This window comes from Paroedura picta, chromosome 1 (assembly GCF_049243985.1).
Source record: "Paroedura picta isolate Pp20150507F chromosome 1, Ppicta_v3.0, whole genome shotgun sequence".
NCBI classification, from domain to species: domain Eukaryota; kingdom Metazoa; phylum Chordata; class Lepidosauria; order Squamata; family Gekkonidae; genus Paroedura; species Paroedura picta.
In genome coordinates, this window is record NC_135369.1 from 67,018,265 (window position 1) to 67,040,779 (window position 22,515).

General features: G+C 45.1%; 1 long non-coding RNA gene across 2 annotated transcripts; it reads right to left on the bottom strand.

Moving 5' to 3' along the window:
* Nucleotides 1-6,803: 6,803 nt before the first annotated feature.
* On the bottom strand, nt 6,804-19,596 carry LOC143839569 (uncharacterized). Of its 2 annotated transcripts, XR_013231768.1 has the most exons (6): nt 18,147-19,596; nt 17,508-17,713; nt 14,253-14,334; nt 13,393-13,460; nt 9,103-9,206; nt 6,804-7,619 (listed from the first exon to the last, which is right to left on the bottom strand). It is a non-coding gene; the product is annotated as an uncharacterized LOC143839569 (long non-coding RNA). The 2 variants fall into 2 exon arrangements; XR_013231767.1 differs by having other exon boundaries at nt 17,508-19,596.
* Nucleotides 19,597-22,515: the final 2,919 nt, after the last annotated feature.

Genomic DNA, 22,515 nt, shown 5'->3' on the forward strand with positions numbered 1-22,515 from the left:
GTTCTTTTGTGAAGTAGCAATTTACAAGGCAAAAAGGGCAATTCTTTTAATGTTTAGTAACTTCTAAATATGTAAGCCTGCAACCACTGCTGCCAAACAACACACAAATACTCTTTCCTCTACAGTTTGATAAACTCAGGACACCCCCCAGCTTCATGGTTACCATCACACCCAGCAAAGTTTGAACAGAACTGGAACTACCACTAACTGGCCAGGCAGGATGCTCCAGAAGAAATCAGGTTGGAAAGGAAGAGACCTTTGAGAGAAAGTTGGAAAGAGACCAATTCCGCACAGGCAGAAAAGGCTGGGATGACACTCACATAGCAGCAGGACACTCATATGCTTCCATATAATGTTGGCATCATCCTGTCCTGGACCTGGTGCACTTTAGGCCCTCCATTGCCTCTCAGGAAGGGAATGCAGATATTTTCGTGCTCCCTGGTCTGCCATGGGGGCCAATGAGGCGTATCTAGATGCATGCCCATGTGGACAAGAACATGTACCAGTCAGCTTCATGGCAGCATGCGGTTGAATGAAGAATTTTTAAAAATTGCACTAAGGAGGGATTACATAGTTATACAATCCCACCATTGTGCAAATTAAAAACGCAACTGCTGCTCCCGTGTGTGGCAGAATATTTCCGCCCCAGCTGTGTAGTGGGAGGCAGGAAACTGGGGTGAACAGAGTCTGCTGCTGGGGCATGCTGCTCCACCCCAATGCACCGGCAGCAGCCTGGAGTGGTATAACTGGTGCAGAATCAATATGAGAGGTTTTTGTAGCTGACCAATTGGTCCCCCATGCTGATTCCAGCTAATGTGGATATAGATGATGGCAGGATTAAATCTTTTAAAGAAAAAGGAAAAAGAAATCACGAGGGGTCATGTATTTATTTATTATTTGATGTATAGACTGCCTCATTCTAGATACAGTCTTGGGATGGTTGACAACATATAAAACCACACATTACAGGCTGGAGATTTTGGAGACAGTGATAGTTCCTTCATTAGGAAACATATCTTGTTTTAGCCCAGCTTCAGATTTCCTTTGGATGCTGCAAGTTGACTCTGGGCAATCTACATTTGGGTTTTCCTCTCCACGTTTCTGAGGCTGAAATTGGAGACAGCTTCCCATAATACTTTGCTTACTTCCCTTTTCCTCCAAAACATCTGTTTCACAAAATGGTGCCTGCATGCACCTAATTCCACCATTCTGTGCCCTCAATCACCTCCTTCCCTTCCCCCGATGTATGTGATTTTTTTTAAAGGTTGTTATAATGCTGTTGTAGTGTAACAGAGATGTTTTTACAACTGGAAACAGAATCATAATGTGACCACACTTTTTTTTTTAAGTTAGATTTTTCCAGATAGCTACATAAGGAAGTGGATTGGCACAAACAACCCAAAATGGGGGCCACAGGAAAAAACCTGAAACCAAGCATTTCTCCATTTGGCAGCTACAAATTTGATTCCACCTTGAAAGATGAAGTTGCTATAACCAGGAATTTCCCTGCTGTGGGGTATATGAGAAGGTAGTTTGGGACTGTACCTGGAAAGGTGGATTTTAGTGTGAAAATGGATGAAAAAGGCAGCACTTTAAAAAGGCAAACCTGAATGATATTGCTAGTGCAGAAATGGTCAGAGAGTCCTTCAGAGGATGTCTGTCATGCATTTTTATGTTTTGTGCACCCTTGATGATTTACCTTGTTTATAATATGTTTTCACTCTTGGCGATTGCTGGCAGTAGTTTTAGCCAAGTGTATAGTCAATTGCTGGTGTCTAATGTCTTCCTTGATCCGTTTAAGCCATGTTTTCTTTGGTGCCAGTCGTTGGATCTTCCATTCAGTTGGTCGTTCTCATCAGAGGAGTTTGAGGCACTCTGTGGGTGTTCATTCTGCAGACATGGCCAGACCATTGCAGTCTGTGCTTTTGGATTTGTTCTTTAATTTGCGGCTGGTTGTCACGTTTTGTCCAAATTGTCTCATTTCGATTATGATCACATAGAGAGACACCCAGAGTCTGCTGCAGGCATCGCATTTGGAAGGTCTCAAGTTTGTTTATGTCAGGTTTTAGTAACTTCCATGTTTCTGATCCATATAGGAGGATTGGCAGGATTAGTGTCCAGAAGACATGAACTTTGATCTTGAGAGAGATGTTCATCTTCTTCCAGATACACCATTTGAGGGTGGCAAATGCTGATGTTGCTTGGCCAATCCTATTGTAGGCTTCAGTGGTAGATGACACTTTCTTTTCTTGCACCAATGAGCCTAGGCATATAAATTCTTTGACTTGCTCAATTTGGGCTCCATTAAGGTATACATTTGTTGTTTGATCCATCTGTGGTTATGACTTTGGTTTTGTCCACATTTATTTTAAGCCATAAGATTGGGCGATGCAGGCAATGTCATCTGTATCGGCAAATATGGTACTATCGTCTACAAACATTAGATCTGTCAGGAAGTTGTTTTGGCCATATGGAACTCTATGTCTGTTCCTGAATACATTCCTCATAATGGCATCAACTACGATGTTAAAAATTATGGGAAAGGCCACATCTCCTTGGCGTACTCTAGTATGGATGTTGAAATCCTCTGATAGCTTATTTTGAATTTGCACTTGACTTGTTGAACTATCATATGCTGTTTGGAGGAGTGTGATTATTTTTGAGGGCACATTTTCAGTTTCTAGTGCCTTCCACAGTGGACACACTCAAAAGCAGATTTGAAGTCAATAAAGACGATGACAGTTGTCTTTTTGCACCTAATTCTTTCTTCTGCTAGTTGAAGGATGGTGAACATTTGGTCAATACAGCCCCGATGTTGCCTAAACTTGGACCGTTTATGCACTGGAGGTTTCATGCCAGGCTGCAGGCTGGAGTTTTAGTCATGGAAGGTGGGCCCACCTCTTCCTGCACCCACATGGGAGAGCATTTGGCCTGGTGCACCTCATCCGCCCCCGATCTGTGCTCCTGACAGGGGGGTGGGGCAGTGAAGTTCCCAGTGCATAAACAGTCTTGGTGAGTAAGATTCCATGGCAATTCTGCCAGTGATTTCAGTGGGAGAATTAGATATATGCTATTTTCCCTTCAGAATACTGAGCATTTTAAATGGCTCTTACATGGCCCTTTATACTATATAAAATACAATTTGCTAGAACATCTGCATAATCCTATGCAGATTTACTCCTAATCCTAAAAAAGTAGCTTTGCAATTGTAGGTTTGTAAATGTTAATAATCTAACATTTCAAACAATGATATAATTAGAAAGATTTTTAAAATTTACATATGTGTAATTATAAAGCAACATAAAAAAAATAGCATTAGGATGTCCTGACCTGGATAGATCATGTTAACCTAATCTTGTCAGAACTTGGAAGCTAAGCAAGGTTGGCTCCTTTACCATTTGGGAGAAATGCTAGGGTCATGACACAGAGGCAGACAATGGCAAACCTCCTCTGAATGCTTCTTGCTTTATAAACCCCATGAGTTAGATGTGACTTGTTGGCTAACAAAACAAAGCAAAATGAAAGGCTGCCACAGGATTACCTGACCTAGCTCTCAGTGGCATGGTAAACCCTGGCCTGAACGGTACCACTTTCTGATTCAGAATGGAACACTCTTTCTTAAATAAAAAGAAATACCAAACTGAAAGAGCCAACATGGTGGTTCCTAGACTGTAGGACTAGATTCTGGGAATTCTGGGGGCAAATCCCCAATCTGCTATAGAAGCTTTCAGAGTAAGGATCAAACAGAGGGTTAGAAAATGATGTGAGCAGCTTCAGGTCCCCATTGGGAAGATAAGTAAACTTGGGTTGCCAGCTATGGGAAGTTTTCAGTGGGGAAGTACTTGAGGGGTGTGTGTGGAGCCTGAGGAGGGTGGAGTTTGGGAGGGGAGGAAATTCAGCTAAGTTCAACACCAAAGAGCCCTCCCTCCAAAGTTGCCATTTTCTCCAGGGAATCGATCTTTGTCTTCTGGCACTAAGCCTCTGATTGTGGACTACCAGAGCCAAGGCAACATCAGAGAAAGGCCAACAGGATGCTGGACTGGATGGAATATTGCTCTGACTCTTCTTACATTCTCATTTCCTATCTCTCTTCTGTTGGATCATCTTCTCTCTTATCTTTGATTTCTTTCAACCCTTACATTCTTAGAATCATAGAGTTGGGAGGTACCTCCAGGGTGATCTAGTCCAACCCCCTGCAGAATGCAGAAAATTCACAACTACCTGCCCACCCACAGTGAACCCAATTCCATTTACAGATGATGCCCCCCTCCCAAACCCCAGAATCCTTGGTCAGTGTGCCTTGGAGGAAATTCTCCTTCTGACCCCAAGGAGGAAATCAGCATTTCCCTGGGCACGCAAGAAAGGGCCAGGCTCAGACACAGTCTCTTCTGCCCACCCACTTACAATCTACCTAAGTTCACAGAATCAGCATTTCTGTCAGATGGTTACCTAGCCTCTGCTTCAAAACTTACAAAGGAGAACCCTCCTTAAGAAGCCTGCTCCACTGAGGAACCATTCTGTCAGGAACATCTTCCAGATGTTAAGTCAAAAATTCTTTTGGATTAATTTCATCCCATTGCTTCTGGTACGACCCTCTGGGGCAACAGAAAACAGCTCTGCTCCATCCTCTATGTGACAAGTACTTGAAGATGGTTATTGTATCACCTCTTAGTCATCTTCTCTGCAGGCTAAACAGATAAAGCTCCCTCAGCCTTTCCTCATACATCTTGGTCTCCAAACCCCTCATTTTTGTTGCCCTCCTCTGGACTTGTTCCAGTTTGTTTTAATTTGGGATATCTCCAGGCCCCACCTGGAGGTTGACAACCCTAAAATAAATCCTTCTACACAGAAAACTCAATGTCAGGGAAAATATCTTCACATTAGTATTTCCACTGACATGCTAGTTTTCTAAGGAAAAGCATGATGCCTCCCTCCTCTCTTCTGTGCTTCCCCACTGCCAGAATCTGGAATTGGAATTGGGACATCATAAACCCCATTACTGAAAATTGTAGGAGCAGTTTAGTTTATTTTATTCTATTTTAAATTGAAAACTAGATTTTAATGGTTTTAACTATGTTAGCATGGGATTTTATGTGTTGTTAACTGATCCAAGCCTGCTTACACGGAGAGGCAGTCTACAAATCAATACAAACAGGCTGGTAATCCCTGGCCTGAGAGATGTATGCTTGGCCTCAACCAGGGCCAGGGCCTCAACCAGCTGCAGGTCCTGAAGGAACTCCCACATTTCCAAGGTTTCTGCAAAATGGAGCTCCACCACCAGGTGTTTTGTTGGGGCCATTAAATGACAGAACAACAGGAAATGGGCCCTCCTCTGTAAACTCTATGAACTCTCCCCCTGAATGTGAGGGTAGGTTGTATTGGTCATGAACGGTGGTGAACTGCAACAGCAGAGTCTGATCTAGAAGAAGAAGAAGAAGAGTTGGTTCTTATATGCCGCTTTTTCCTACCCGAAGGAGGCTCAAAGCGGCTTACAGTCGCCTTCCCTTTCCTCTCCCCACAACAGACACCCTGTGGGGTGGGTGAGGCTGAGAGAGCCCTGATATCACTGCTCGGTCAGAACAGTTTTATCAGTGCCGTGGCGAGCCCAAGGTCACCCAGCTGGCTGCATGTGGGGGAGTGCAGAATTGAACCCAGCATGCCCGATTAGAGGTCAGCACTCCTAACCACTACACCAAACTGGCTCTATGAGTATTAGGAACAAATGATACTGCCCAGCACAGCATGGAACATATTAAGGAAGACTGTGGATCTGGGGGGGAAAGGTAAAGGACCTGGGTGTGCAGGTTGTGTTTTCATCAATTCTTCCTATAAGTAGTCGTGGCTTAGGAAGAGATAGAAAAATCATGCAAGTAAATGACTGGCTACATCACTGTGTCGGGAAAGAGATTTCTGGATCATGGTCTCCAATGTCAATATGAGGGGCTACTAACAGGAGATGGTGTGCACCTCACAAGGGATGGAAAAAGTATTTTTAGGAGAACCCCTGCACACCTGGTGAAGAGGGCTTTAAATTAAAACCAAAGGGGGAGTGAGACGTACATTCAGAACTTGGAGTGATGGCAGGAACTGAAGATGGGAAGATCTACAGGGAATGGCACATTAGTAGGGAACTACTAACTTGCAAGAAAGTTCAAAAACCAAAACCATGAGGCATACAATTCAATAGGGACAAATGTAAAGTTCTGCATTTAGGTAGGAAAAACTATGTACACCAATATAGGATGGGGGAGACTTGTCTTGGCAATAGTATGTGCGAAAACGATCTAGGAGTCTTAGTAGACCATACATTGAACATGAGAACAGTGTGACTTGGTGGCTAAAAAAGCAAATGGGATTTTGGGCGGTATCAAACGGTGTATCATGTCCAGATCACGGGACTTTACTCTGCTCTGGTTCAGCCTCACTTGGATTACTGTGTTCAGTTTTGGGCACCACTGTTGACGAAGGATGTAGACAAACTGGAGTGTGTCCAGAGGAGGACAACAAAGACAGTAAGGGGTTTGGAGACCAAGATGTATGAGGAAAGGTTGGGGGAGCTTGGTCTGTTTAGCCTAGAGAGGAGACGACTGAGAGTGTATCTGATAAACATCTTTAAGTATTTAAAAGACTGCTACGTAGAGGATGGAGCAGAGTTGTTTTCTCTTGCCCCGGAGCGACGGACCAGAACCAATGGGATGAAATTAATTCAAAAGAAATTCCATCTAAACATCTTGAAGAAGTTCCTGACAGAGCGGTTTCTCAGTTGAACAGGCTTCCTCAGAAGGCGGTGGGTTCTCCATCTTTGAAGATTTCTAAACAGAGGCTGGATAGCCACCTGACGGAGAAGCTGATTCTGTGAAGGTTCAAGGGGCTGGCAGGTTACAGTGGATGAGCGATAGGGTTGTGAGTGTCCTGCATAGTGCCGCGGGTTGGACTAGATCAGTGGTCCCCAACCTTTTTATCACTGGGGACCGGTCAACGCTTGACAATTTTACTGAGGCCCCGGGGGGGGGGTAGTGTTTTGCCGAGGGACATCGCCGCCGCTGCCTGAGCCCCTGTTCCACTTATTTTCCTATTGGCGCCCCTGCCTTCTCACCGCTCACTGTGTAAAGTTCACCGCTCACTGTGTAAGTGTAAAGTTCTGCATCTGGGTCAGAAAAATGCAAAGCATGCCTACTGGATGGGGGATACGCTTCTAGGTAACACTGTGTGTGAACGAGACCTTTGGGGTACTTGTGGATTGTAAGCTAAACATGAGCAGGCAGTGTGATGCAGCGGTTAAAAAGGCAAATGTCATTTTGGGCTGTATCACAAGGGCATCACATCAAAATCACAAGATGTCATAGTCCCATTGTATACGGCACTGGTCAGACCACACATGGAGTACTGTGTGCAGTTCTGGAGGCCTCACTTCAAGAAGGATGTAGTTAAAATGGAAAGGGTACAGAGGAGAGCGACGAGGATGATCTGGGGCCAAGGGACCAAGCCCTATGAAGATAGGTTGAGGGACTTTGGAATGTTCATCCTGGAGAAAAGGAGGTTGAGATGGGACATGATAGCCCTCTTTAAGTATTTGAAAGGTTGTCATTTGGAGGATGGCAGGATGCTGTTCCCATTGGCTGCAGAGAAAAGGATGTGCATTAATGGGTTTAAACTACAAGTACAACGATATAGGCTAGATATCAGGGAAAAAAATTCACAGTCAGAGTAGTTCAGCAGTGGAATAGGCTGCCTAAGGAGGTGGTGAAGTCCCTTTGGTTGGATACACACTTCTCTTGGATGCTTTAGGATGCTTAGGGCTGATCCTGCATTGAGCAGGGGGTTGGGCTAGATGGCCTGTATGGCCCCTTCCAACTCTATGGTTCTATGATTCTATGAGACTCTTCCACCCCATCTCTACCTCCCTAGTACCTCCTTCCCTCCAGCTTCCTCAACCTCCTCCCTGGTCCCTTTCCCCTTCCTCTCAGACAGGCAGAGACACACAGACACTCCTTCCCTCCTCCCACTCTCCCTCCCTCCTTATCTGTCATGGCAGGAGTGTCCTGGGCTCCTCTGGCTTTGCAGGAGGCCCCCCAATGGCTGCACAGGTTGTAGGGTGGCCTCAGCAGTGTCAGGAATAGCTCCCTGCCCTGCAGCAGTTGTGCAGCTTGTGGAACAGCCCTAGTTGCGTGGAGCAGTTGCGCAGGTTGTGGAGCAAGAGGCTGCATGAATTGTGGGGCAATCCCAGCTAGATTCAGGGATGGTGTCTCTCCCCACAGTGGTTCTGTGGGTTGTGGAGTAGCCACCGGTGGCTTTAGGGGCCCCACCTCTGCCTCTGCAAGCTTCGCAGCTTGGACCTCAGCCATGGCCTCAGCCTCCACTGCTGACTGCCTCCCCATGTTTTCTAGTGTGCTCCCAGGGGTGGGAATATGGATGTCATATTTGTACCCATTTATGTCCCACCCTCACCACCAGCACACTCAAGATGGTTTTGAGGGCAGGTGCTGAGTGTGGGTGGCCACGGCCACCACCATGGCCATTGACCTTGCTGCTGCAGCCATTCCCACTGCCATGGCCATTCCACCATCATTCCTTTTGCTGCAGTTGTTCCTACAACCGTTCCGACATTGTGGCTGGTGTACTCAGTGGGGTGGGACCACGGATGTCATGTCTGTGGCCATTTCCGTCCCAGGCAATACACCAGTAGATGTTCCCACATCAATTAAATATTTTAATGTATTAAATTGGGAGAAATTGTGGTATGGTAGTGCTTAGGACTGAATAGCTATGGTTGCCAGCTGTCTGGAGAAAATGTTTTGCCTTTTTATTAGATGTTTAAGTCCTCTTTACCTTCATGCCATTAACAGTTTCAGTGACTGATTTCTACACATAAACCTCTATGAAATGGACAGTACACATACACACAGAGACAGATATTGTTCAACATTTTAAAAAATCAAACATGTCTAGTATTTTTGTTGAAATGATCTGACAGTCCTAGAACTGACTGAGAAATACCAAAGTGCTCACAGATCTCAACTCTCAGCCAGAGATGTGGCAAAGTAGGGTAAGTTGTTTATTTATTCTGCATCACTGTTATAGGATTCCCGATCCTGAACTCACACTGTGCACAGCATGGAGCTTATTCAGTGGGCCTGTTAGGAAGGCAGAGGTCATGACTGCTGTCCTTGAGATTTCATTGCCTGGGCCTGAGGACATTGTTCCCACTGTAATGAAGAAAACAAACAAATTGTCTTTTCAATTGGATAAGCAGGATAGGAGACACTGCGTCTGAACTCAAGGTTAGTCAGAATCCCAGAGGGAATGGGAAAGGGGACAGGAAGCTTTTCTCTGCTGCGGCTCTAATTTTTAAATGTTTTTCTTCCAAGAGAAACTTGCTGTGGAGAAAATACTCCTCGTTTACTATGACTTTCTTTATAATAACTATGGAAACAAGCACTCTGAGTCACTTCCTATTTTTTGTTGTATCAAATGAGCGTCTGTAAAAAAAAAGTATCAACTTTTGCTGCAAGGGTTTTTTTTGTGGCATAAGATAGTTATGATTTTGTTTTTACCTCATACATTTCTAATTTGCTATTGTCTTGGCTGGTTCACACCATATCTCTTACCTCTGCCTTTCCCCCCTCCAGCACCTCCGTTTTCTCTAATGGGAATCAAAGAGTTTCTTGGATCATTGAGTAGAATTTGCAATGAGTGCATACATAGTATGAAGACTGAGTCATTTGTGAAATTAATTTCTCCATGACAAGTTCCAGATTCCTTTACTTAAACATCTGAAAAGTGGTGGGTATTGTATAATGCCATAACCCGTAGGTATGTCCTCTTAGTGAAGACACTTTAGAGTGCTTTGTATATGTCTTCATTTCAAAATAAACAAATTGTAATATCAAAGGCGTTAAAAAGCTCTGTGATGTGCTCCAGAACCCTATCTATATCTATATCTCTTTATCCATTGTTCCTCTTAATATTTGTGAAACAGCCTAGGGGGTGGAATGTGTCTGGGGTGTCTGAGTTAGAATAGGGCCAATCAGGGTGCGGCCAGTAAAGCTGTCTGCACCCTGATTGGCCCTGCCCCTACAGTTCCCACCCTCACTCCAGCAGGACCCAGCGCAAGTGAAAGAGAGAGAGAGAGAGAGAGAGAGAGAGAGAGAGAGAGAGAGACAGAGACAGAGACAGAGACAGAGACAGAGACAGAGAACCTGCTGGTGTCCCCTGGTTCCTAGCGCCCATTACTTTCCTGGTTGCAATTAGGGATGGGCGATTCGGGTTCGGAAACGGCCGAATCGGGGCCGATTCGGGTGTTTCCGAGCCAGAAACTGTCCGAATCGGCCCTCTAGCTCCCTCTGGCGGTCCGAATCGCCTAGATTCAGTGATTTGGATGGTTCAATCAATTCGGGCTCGATTTGATTTGGCTGAGTCAGAGGCTTCAGGCAGCCATTGTCTGAAGCCTCTGGCTGCTCTTTTTTTCTTCTTCTTGATTTTTTGCCACCTAAAATGGTGGCGGGGGGGGGAGTGAGTGGCCAACCAGAATGCCTGTAGCTTTTCAGCTCAGGCATTCTGGCCACTCACAGAAGGTGAGTTATTTTTGAAATCCTCTTGCTTTGTAGCCTGCCCAGGAGGAGGCTACTTAAAGCAAGGTGCTGATTGCTGGAGCTCACTTGAGCTCTCTGGCTGGCTGGCTGTGCTGCTCCTAAGCTCCCTGCCTGGTTGAGTGGCCTGCCTGCCTCCTGGACCCTGGACCTCTTGGACCTGGCCTGCTGGACATCGCTGGAGAAGACAGCAAATAGTTTGTTTTAGGGTTTTCCCCCTCTCCTTTCCTATTTTTCTCTTTTTTCCCTCCCTCTTCTCCCTCTCTCTCCCTCCTCTTTTCCAAAGTTTTTTGCCTTTGGTTTTCTGTGGGTGGGGGCCTGGGGGGGGGTTGGGGGATTGTATTTGCTGTTTTTATTGTGTTTAAAGTTTAAACTGTTTGCTGTTTGTTTTTCTTTTAAAGTATTTTGGGGTTGGGGCTTGTATTTTGAAGTTGTTCTGTTTCTGGTTGTTTTGGGGGGTTGTTTGATTGTTTTGTTTTTTCCCCCCAGGTTTCCTCAGTTGCCACCTTTGGGCTTCGTGCCCTGGGTGGCAGCTGGTTGTTTGATAGTTGTAGGTGTTTTTTGGTGGGGGGCTAGTTTCAGTTTAGGGGGGGTTGTGTTTGTTCTTAGGTTGGTTTAGCTGTTAGGGCCTTGCAGGGCCAGTTTATCTTGATTGCCAGCCACCTTTGGGGGAGTGCCCTGGGTGGCTGCTGGTAAGGTTGTTTGTTTGTTGAAGCTGTTTCTTTGGTTAGCCTAGGTAGAGTTAGCTTGTTTGGTTAGTTGTTAGGGCCTTGCAGGGCAAGTTTTTCTTGCTAGCCACCTTTGGGGGAGTGCCCTGGGTGGCTGCTGGTTGTTTGTTTGTAGAAGCTGTTTGGTTGGTCTAGGCTTGCTTTGTTTGGCAGTTTGGGCCTTGCAGGGCCACTTTTCCTCGGTTGCCACCTTTGGGGGAGTGCCCTGGGTGGCTGGCAGCTGGTTGGTGTTTCAGAGATTGTTTCCTTCCTGGGGGGAATTGCTGCGTTCTTCTTGGGGTGCCCAATTAGTGACCCATTAAATAGGCAGTAAAATCCATAGTTTCAGGGAAAATTTATCTCCTAAGTTGCTAGATAGGATTGCATTTTTATAAGAAAAAAGTGATTTGGTATCTAGGCTAAAAAGAACTTTCTTAGTTAAAAAAAACTTTAAACCAGCAGGGGCTGTGCCTTATTGAATGCCAGCTTTCCTGGTAGAGACAGGAATTGATTTAGAGGCCAACAGGTTTAGGGGTTCTTCTTAGCAGATCAGGTGGGGGGTTGGTGCACAAATCTGCTCCAGCCTTCCTTCTAGCTAGTAACAGGTAGCTTAAATCACTTAAAAAGTGTAAAAAGGTTTTTTTTCCTAATTTTTCCCTGCTGTAGGTTAGGTAGGGCCAGTTAAACTTAGCTAGGACCAGACAGGTTCCTTAAGTTAAAAAAGAGAGAGAGAGAGAACAGGAAAACTCCATAGAAGTTAGGTCAGCTTAGGGTCTAAAAAAACTAAACAGGTAGCTTGTGGGAGGTTTTATAAGTTGCAAGGTTTCCTTAGAAACAGGTGTTATGGCAGTTAGTGGTAGGGCCTCAAATTTCCCTGTCTCATAGATTAGAGTTAGTAGAAACAGTTTGTCCAAGGGAACATGAGTGGAAAGAAGGAAAGTCAGGCTACGGGCCCTGGGGGAAAGGCCCTACAGAAAACTAGAGGGGTGGAGGGGAGTGAGAGGGGGAAGGAAGCGTCCTTCCCGCCATCTAAGAAGAGGCCTGTCTTGGCTCGACCTTCCACCACTCCGACCTCTGGCCGGAGTGGTGCAATAAAGAGTGTCCGCAAGGGTCTCTTTATTGAGGCGGCTGCCGGGGTGCCCCCTTCTAAGGTGTGTCAGGCAGGGGTCCTTGCTGGCACTTCTGCGGGGCCTGCTGATCAGGCAGCCCCTCATGTTGCTCCTTTTGCTAGTGAGGCATGGGGGCGGCAGGAGGAGCCCCCGGGGAAGGTGGGGGAAGGATTTCCAATGCAAGTCAATGGAGCCATTGACTTGCATTGGCCCGAAATCGTCCAAAACGATTCGGGAGGCTTTCCAATGCAAGTCAATGGCCTCCATTGAATTGCATTGGCCCCGAATCGATTCGGACAGCTCCGAATTGATTCGGGAGCCTTTCCAATGCAAGTCAATGGCTTGATTTGGATCGATTCGGACCGGTCCAAAACGGTCTGAATCGGGCTGATTCGGATCTGAAACAGTCCGAATCGGGGCCTCCCTGCACAACCCTAGTTGCAATGGCCTTTCTTGCTAGTCTATATATTCATATGGGATTTTGTCATGTGTACTCTCTAGACCATACATGGTCCTACTTCTTGAACAGCTTGTATTCATAACAGTGGCCTCGGAAACCCAATGGCAAAACCTATGTTTTGTCTGCAGCACTCAGATGTTAGTATGTTGGGGAAGGGATGGGGGACATGGTGCTGGAATAGGCAAGTTACCTGTATCATTTTCTTGTTCCATGTAAACCGCCCTGAGCCTTTGGGGAGGGCAGTATATAAATACAATAAATAAAATAAATATATAAATAAGATCTGCCATATATATAATGTAGCAGAATATAAAGAGTGGCCTGCAGGGGGCATCAGAGGAGATGTATATTTAGCATAGACTTCCTGTTGATTTTCAAATTCTCTCCCCCAGTGTCCTGATTGGCAAGAAAGTCTCTCTCTCTTGTCTTGCTATGCATAGTTGTCTCTCTTCATAAATAACTGGTTTATTCTTTAAGCAGCCTAGTGTTCAAAATCTGCTGGTAGATGGCAAGGACAGCAGACCTACCTGACATAGGATGCTGCAAAGTAGCAGTAGTTACACAAACTTCAGCACTACTTGATCTAAAGCAATCCCTGGGGACAAAGAAGTTTAATAACTTTAGAAAAGTTTACATACCTCCACCTATCTTCTTCAGACCTCTCTTACCATTTCCCTTTGTAAGCTTTCTTTTCTCTGCTTATGGTCAATTTACTCTTCTAGATCATACCATGATATTGTTTTGGAAAATGTGGTGTTGAACAGAATGGAGACTCACTGAAAACTGATGTTCCAGTGTAGTTTACCAGATCTTACTTTGTGAAGATATATTTAAAAGAAATGTCCTCTCAATGTCCCATGTAACGACGCCTGTGATCCTGACTGCATCAAAAAGTGAGAATTTTTTATTTAATTGGCTCCAAGTCTCAGCTTATGCTGTAGAGTATCATCACTCACCCGTTTCCAGCATTTGACAATTTAATTTCTTTGCTTCTTACAAAGGTGACTGATGCAACCATTTACCTTCAATAAATTCTAACCACAAGCTAATTCTAACCACATGACAAAGAAATATAAAACTACAAATCCTGAAAAAGAAATAGCTTGCTTTCATTTACTTTTTGTCCAAATTGTACTTGTCGCTTGAAGTGTAAACAGTTTTCTATGGACTGGGTTCAGCTTTTTAAAAATTTAAAATGGACTTTTTGATATAAGTGAGCTTTCTAAAATAGAGCCAGAAAGGTTTGTAAGCTTTTTTTTCATTGTCACTGAAACCCACACAATTACTTTGCATCTCCATTCCATGTTTTATAAATTATTTGAATGGTTCAATCCTTTTTAGTCCTTCTATAGATGCCATTTACATGTTCGAAGATATTTCTTCATACCACTTCATCTTGTTTTGTTCCTCTATAGCGTCCTCTCATCTCAACATAAAGGAGAGCTGATCCTTTCAGATTCCAAGTGTCACTGCAATTTATAAATGGAGGTTATTCCACACCACCTAGCAAAAAGAAACAAGCACACTCTGGGTTGAATTTCATACAATGCCAGCATAAGAACCTGGCAGAAGTGGATTCCTTTCCCTTACCCAACAGCCACTGTGAGTCTCAAAAACTCAAGCCTTGCATATAGGGAGAGGGAGAGTGAGGGGGGCTATTTGCCAGGAAGGGCTAATTGGAATTAAGATGCATAAGTGAGCAATAAATAGAGCTGAGACCGTATTAAAGGAGTTGGTGAGACCTGTGAGTAGAAACAAATTAGCAAACAAGTACAAGAGTTAAAAAAACAGAACTAACTTTGAGTCCAGTGGCACCTCCAAAACCAATACATTTCAAATCTGGGAATAAGCAAGAACTGAGAGTCTTAGCAAGTGTAGCTGCACACCTCAGTCTGAAAACATATTTCTTCAAGCATTGCAAACTGGTAGACCAGGGGTGGGGTGGGGTGGTTAAGGTGCTGTTGACTACTCAATAATCCAGGCTTTCTCAACAGGGCTTTCATGAAACCCTGGGGTTTTTCTTATGGCCCCAGAAAGGTTTCCCCAATTGGGTAGGAGTTAGTTAATTTTAAATACATTTTAAATTTAAAAAAAAATTGGGTGATATGACCATATATGGTCATGTCAACCTGCCATCTCCCCCCAAGTGGTCATTGATGGGCCTGGAAGAGGGTGGAAAGGGGAGGGGCCCCAGTCATAAAAATCCTTGCTGGCACATGGTATTAACTGGAGTCCAGAGAGGTAATTACTCTCTTTTTAACTTAGCAGTGTTGGGCAATGGCAGGGTGTGACTGAGTGGTGGATGCCTGCCCCACTCCAGTTCCTAGGCCAGCAGAGTAGGCTGCTGGGCCATTTCTGGAGTTGGGGGGGTGGGCAACGGAGCATGATGTTACATCTGGTAGGAGTATCTGGGTGATGTTACTTCTGGTGACATGTGACTTCTGGGGGCATGACATGGAGGTGTGGTCTGCTGATATCATGTCTGGGGTTTCTTAAAGCCTGAAGGATGTTTCAGGGGTTTCTCAATGGTAAAAAGGTTGAGAATAGCTACATTAACCAGTGAAGTACAACGACAGTTGCTGTCTAACATTTCATCATTTCCTCCACTCTTGTGTGAATCTACTTGATGAAATGAGGTGACTTCATAGACCTGGGTGGAGGCTATTGTTCCTATGTAAATGTCTTAAAAAAGATAATACCAAGGTATTTCGGCAACAATAAACATAACAAAGTCTGCATAGCAATGGTGATTGCTTAGATTTGCACTCAAATGGGCCTACTTCCTTCTTTGACATATTTGCATTTTTATGCAGATAGGAACTTGTTATGTTGCTTGCTTTCGAGGCTCAAGATTCTTAAAGCCCAGTTCTGTCAACGCTCCTCATGTACTGTTCTCTCTACTTGTTTTGATAGAACTATGGTGGCATGTTGGGGAAATAATAACAATGTTGGAGAGATCCAGCCACTGTGTTCTGATAGCCAAGACAGCATTGAGAACCCAGGATTCAAATGGGTAGCCGTGTTGGTCTGAAGTAGCTCACCTTTAAGACCAACAAGACTAAGGGGCTTTCCGCACCGGGATCTTTGTAGCAAATTGGTTGCTGAATGAAAAATCGCCATTTAAAATAGTGGAATTCGTCGTTATGCATACCTGCCTTTGTAGTGGAATCCAGTTGCGTTTTGTAGCGTTTCCCACAGGCTTCCGGTCTCGGCAAAAATCGCTAGCCAGGAAGCGCTATTGCCAAGCTCGTCCCGCCCCTGGCCGTCAAGCAGCCAATGGGCAGCAGTTAGCATGCTCCCAAACAGCCCCTTTCCCTTTAAGAAAGTTAAAAAAAAAAAACACACCCGTTGCAACGAATCTGTGTTGATTCGTTGCAATGGAGAGACCCATCCAGCTGCCCGGTGTGTTTGAGCTGTCGTTTCATCGTTGCCACGCTCCCTCCCAGTGAAAAAAAAAAATCCCCCCCCCTCTCACGGGCCCGATTTTCGGCCGAACACAGTGTAAAAAATAAAGGGAAAATACATCAGCAAACGGGCTTCTCTTGTTTGTGCTTAGTGACTGAAGGGGAGGGACTGAAGCCGGGGAAGCCTCTAAACAGAAAGAGGCTCGCTGGTGCGTTTATCCCCGCTCGCTCGGAGAAAAAAAAAATGGCGATCGCTTCGCCGGAAGATCAGAGGAGAGAGCCAGGGGGAGGGACTTTGTAGAAACTGCAACAATGTTAACGCACAGGTCTTTTTCGCTAGTGTTGCAGATTGGTTGCAGGAGTGTATCGCTTTCCGGAGGGTGAATCCACTTTTGCGGATTTCCCTGAAAGCGCTACAATGAAGCGCTTTTTGCGGATCGGTTTCAGGTGTGTGGCAGATTGTCAACGACGTTGTGCATAACGGCAAATCAATAGCGTTTTCAATTGGCAACCATTGTGCGATTTTGAAGGCGTGCGAAAAGCCCCTAAGACTTAGTCTGACGAAGAGTGCTTGCACTTGAAAGCTCACACCCTGAATAAATCTTTGTTGATCTTAAAGGTGCTACTGGACTCTGATTCTATTGAGAACCCAGTGAGAGTTAACAGGATAATAAGAGGAAGGAAGGCTTTGTACATGGATATCCCTGTGTGAAAGCTCTGTTGCCTACATGGATGCCTCTAGAACAATGAGAGCAGAATGTGAAATCATCCCTGTACGGAAGATTTCTAAATAACATATTCTTCTAGGTTGTCTGCTCTTTTGAACTATATCATGGGATAGATTTCAAGCATACTGAACTGGTGTATTTTGTTGGCAGGGTTTGAATATGCAAAAAGAGCAGAGCATTAGGTGGCTTAAAAACCAAATAGTTTTACTTATGAAGAGAGACAAGTATGTATAGAAAAAGAGAGACCTAGGACCTAGCTATCTTTCTAGCTGTAGTCTTTCTTCTGTTGCTCAACTACTGCTCTGGAAGCAAGCAGGGAGGAGGTGTGCTCAAACAAACAGGAGGTCCCCTGTTGAGCCACTATGTGTAAAGCTAAAGAAGATAATTTAGAAATCATCAGGAAGTTCCTACTCTATCTGTGCTAAATATACTTCTCCAATGCCCCCTGCAAGGTACCCTTTATATTCTACTCGATTATGTAGTCGGCAGATCTTGAATATTCTTACATACTCGACACTGAAAAACTTTGATGCTTCCAAATCTGATGGATCTTTTGGTGAGGTTTTCCAACTCCTGAGTCCAACAAATAGCAGGTATATTGTAAGATTGCTTCTCCAACTCTGAAGCAAGTAATGTTTGCCCAAGGACCATGTTTTGAGGCACACTGCATGAAGCTGGCTGGTGAACATGGTGCATGTCTGTTCCTGGTAAGGGGTCTGGAAAAGAGTTGAGAGTTATTGGAAGGCGATTATCAACTCAGCACAGCAACATAAACTGTGTTTAAGTTTGGCCACCAGGAAAAAGGGTACCGAGCCCATTAGGAAGGCTGGAGCTGCCAGCATGGGAGCCTTGAAGCCAATTGTTTATAGGAAGGAAAACACTTTAAAGCTGCCTATCTTCACAGGTGCACATTTATTGATTTTGAACATACAGCTTTTCTTTTGTTGGCTATAGAAAGATTAAGAGCAAATCAAGGGTGCTCAATCACCACTGGTTTATTGTGTGACTTGTTAGCAATTATCACTTGGAAGAGCATCTGAACAGCCTGAACAAGTTCTACAATGGGAAAAAGACAATGATGCGTATCTTTACTTGCATGTGGCAGTGAGGAGACGATGTGCATAAAAGTATTTATTAATCATTGTTTACCTTGATTTCAGTAAGGCTCTAGGTAAGGTTCCGCATGATATTCTTATTGACAAGTTGGTAAAATGCAGTATGGATCCTATTACTGTTAGGTGGATTGAGAACAGGTTGACAGATCACACTCAAAGGGTGCTTGTAAATCATTCATTATCTTCTTGGCGAGCAGTGATGACTGGAGTGCCTCAGGGATCTGTCCTGGGCCTGGTGTTGTTCAACATAATCATAAATGATTTGGATGAAGAAACAGAGGAGGTGCTTATTAAATTGGCAGATGATACTAAACTGGGAGGGGTAGTAAACACAGCAGAAGACAGAATTAGGATACAGGATAATCCTGACAGGCTGGAAAACTGGGCGAAAACTAATACAACAAATTTTAATAGTGAAAAATGTAAAGTTCTGCATTTAGGTAGGAAAAAATCAAATGCATAATTATTGGATGTGTGAGACTTGTCTTCGCAGTAGGATGTGTGAAAAGGATCTGGGGGGTCTTAGTAGACCATACACTGAACGTGAGTCAGCAGTGTGACTTGGTAGCTAAAAAGACAAATGGGATTTTGGGCTATATTAAAAGAAGTATAATGTTCAGATCACACAAGGTGATTTTACCATATTACTCTGCTCTGGTTTGCCTCACTTGGAGTACTGTGTTCAGTTTTGGGCACCTCAACTGAAAAAAAATTGCCGAGAAACTGGAGCAGGTTCAGAGGATGGCTACAAAGCTGGTGAGGAGTTTGGATACTAAATCATATGAGGAAAATTGAGGGACTTTGGTCTGTTTAGCCTGGTGATAATACGACTAAGAAGTGATATGATAACCATCTTCAAATTCATGAAGGGCTGACATAGAGAAGATGGAGCAAAGGGTTGGATCAGAACCAATGGGTTGAAATTAATTTAAACATTTTTTGGCTAAATATCTGGAATAAGTTCCTGACCGTGCCTCAGTGCAACAGGCTTCTTTGGGAGGTTGTGAGTTAGATCATAGAATAATAAGAGTTGGAAGGGACCTCCTGGGTCATCTAGTCCAACCCCCTGCACTGTGCAGGACACTCACAATATTGCTCATCCAGTGTAAACTGCCACTCCCTTGAAGCTTCACAGAATCAGCCTCTCTGTCAGATGGCTATCCAGCCTCTGTTTAAAGATTTCCAAAGATAGAGAACCCACCACCTCCCGAGGAAGCCTGTTTCACTGAGAAACCGCTCTGTCAAGAACTTCTTTTGGATGTTTAGATGGAATTTATTTTGCATTTATTTCATCCCACTGGTTCCGGTCCATCCCTCCGGGGCAAGAGAGAACAACTCTGCTCCATCTTCTACATGACAGCCTTTTAAATACTTGAAGATGGTTATCAGATTACCTCTCAGTCGTTTCCTCTGCAGGCTAAACAGACCAAGTTATTAATCAGAGGCTAGATAGTCATCTTACAGAAATACTGGTTTCTGTCCTTTCAGGCTATCCCTGGTCTCCTCCTTGGGTAATGTCGCCGTGTTGGGTTGGTTCATGTGTTTATGTATTCGGATGGTTTGTATGTATTAGGGGTTTTTATCGGGGGGGTTAAATGCTGTTACCCACCACAAGCCTTAGGGGAGTGGCGGGCTATAAATCCAAATATTATTATTATTATTATGATTATTATTATTATTATTAACTAGTAAAAAAGCCCACTGCACTCAAAATGCAGTGGGCGCGAGGAGGGCACGCAATGAGGGTGGCGGGGCTCTGCGGGCTGGCTTTGCAAGGCCGGGTTTGTCCTGTGGGGCCGGGGGCTCGCGGCCTACCTGGAGTGCTTGCGAGCTGTAGGGCAGGAGGAAGTTGAGGGTCTTTGGCGTTTCGGCGTGGCTCCGGGTGTCCGGCAGTTATCGGCAGGCGGGAGCTGCTTGGTGTGGCGCGGCTGGAGCTGGGCGGCTGGCGGGCCGTGGTGGAAGGCGGCGGGCCGTGGTGGAAGGCGGCGGCACCGGCACTGGGGGCTCCTGAAGCGTGGCGCGGCGGGGGTCCCGAGGCGTCCTCTAGTGGCCGCGGCTGGCTGGGCAGGGCGAGGGGGTGATGTCCCGTGGCAACGGTGCATCCGGCGGCGATTCAGCAGGCGGAAGCGGCTTGGTGTGGTGCGGCTGGAGCTGACGCGTCAGGCCAGGGAGCCCCGCCTCAGGCTTCGAGAAACCCCAGAAGTGGCACAATTGTACAGAATATGTTTGGGAAGCATAGCTATGTACATGCCCACCTGGGGCCCTTTCCCTTCCCACCCACTCCAGGCCCATCATTGGCCATTTTAGGAGGGGGGGGGGGAAGGTTGACATAACCATATGGTAAAGAGATTTTTAAAAATGCAAATTTAATTAACTCCCACTTCCCAGACCATCAAGAAACCCCAGGGTGCCATGAAACCCTGGTTGAGAAAGCCTGGTCTAAGACATGTTATCCGGTGGATTTCACTAGTTGTCTTCATAGGAAGTTTACTGCTGCACGACAAAAAGAAAACAATAGCGGTTAGCAAAGTGAACCACCCATCTCTTTAGCACTACTGAAAATTGAGGGAGTTTCATTAATGAATTTAAACCTGTTAAACTCTGCCCCTAATCTGCTTCTCAGTGTCCCACGAACATAAGCTTAGTCATAGCTATTCCCATCATTCTGTTATATTGCTTTTCACACAGGAATGAGCTGTGACTTTATTTTAATAAGCTCATCAGCTGGGCCAGGGGCAAAATGAAATGAAGATCTCGGAGACTGGCAGCAAGGTTGCCGCTCCACTTCATTTAAATCCATATGTCAGTTCCCATCACACGCAAGGGGCCCTCTGCTAAGGCAGCCACCCCCAACTTTCTTCAAATTAGCTTGCCTTTCTGGAGTTTAAATGAAAAGAGACATCTAATTTATGAGTGAAAAGGTTTGTCATTTCTTAAGGGGATCCAGCCATGCAAAATACAATTAACATCTCCCAAGAACATTTTGCTGAGGTGCGGCAGCGACTGACAGGGAAAATGAAATGAAAATAAATAAAAATCGGTTGTTCTGATGCTGCAGTTCAAGTAGCAAGCATAATCTTCTTCTTTATCTGTGGCTGAAATTGCCTTGCTTTTTTTTGGCAACAGCTTTCCTTACGAAAATGTGGCACTTCTGAGCAATGGGATGTTAAGGAAAGAGATGCCCACAGGGGCTGGGCTCATCTTAGCAAGGAACAAACAATGCAGAATGCAGCTCCTATGTGTCTCCCCTCCCTCCCTTTAAGTGAACACCTGCTTTCATAGCAAATAAACATTGTAATGAAAACTAAAGTATCACACCTTCTTGACTTTGGAAAGGAGGTGCCCATGGGAGCCTTTGGGAGTCAACAATAGGAGCAGAAAAGCCATATTGCTTCAGGGCCCTTACTCCTTTGAGCATGATAAAGCTTTGGGAGGCCATCCTTTAAGAAGAAGAGTTGGTTTTATACCCTGCTTTTCACTACTCAAAGGAGTGTCAAAGCGACTTACAAAAGTCCCTGTGAGGTAGGTGAAGCTGAGAGAGCTTCTGACAGAATTGCTCTGTGAGAACAGTTCCGCCAGGACTCTGACTAGCCCAAGATCACCTGGCTGACTGCATGTGGAGGAGTGGGGAAGCAAACCTAGTTCACCAGATTAGAAGATGCCACTCTTAACCAATACACCAAGCTTAACAAGGTTAGTTTGCCTGTGAGGAGCCAGTATTGGGGATAGATGGACTTTTGAAATATGTGTTGATTTGTCAATATACAAACTGCATAAAAGAATAGGCAAGAACCAGCCAATCCAACCCAGGTCTCTTAAGAGCATCAGTTCTTACAGCATTTCCTTTTGTGCATGCTTTTATGAGTCAGTGACCTCTCCAGGTATTGGGAAAACCTTGGAGGACATGGTGGAATAGGGCCTATGAGTCATAGCAGGACTGTTCCACCACAGCCTCCAAGTGGTATCTGGAGATCTTCTGGGGTTACAACTGATCTCAGATGATGACGAAGCAGTGTCGGTTCTTATATGCCACTTTTTCTCTACCCGAAGGAGGCTCAAAGCGGCTTACAGTCGCCTTCCCATTCCTCTCCCCACAACAGACACCCTGTGGGGTGGGTGAGGCTGAGAGAGCCCTGATATCACTGCCCGGTCAGAACAGTTTTATCAGTGCCGTGGCGAGCCCAAGGTCACCCAGCTGGTTGCATGTGGGGGAGTGCAGAATCGAACCCAGCATGCCAGATTAGAAGTCTGCACTCCTAACCACTACACCAAGCTGGCTCTCAGTTCCCCTGGAGAACTGGAGAACATAACTGTTGTGGAGAATAGGTTCAGTGGCTTTATACCCCACTGAAGTCCCTCCCCTAGCCAAACCCCAGTGTCTTCAGGCTCCATCTCTCAAATCT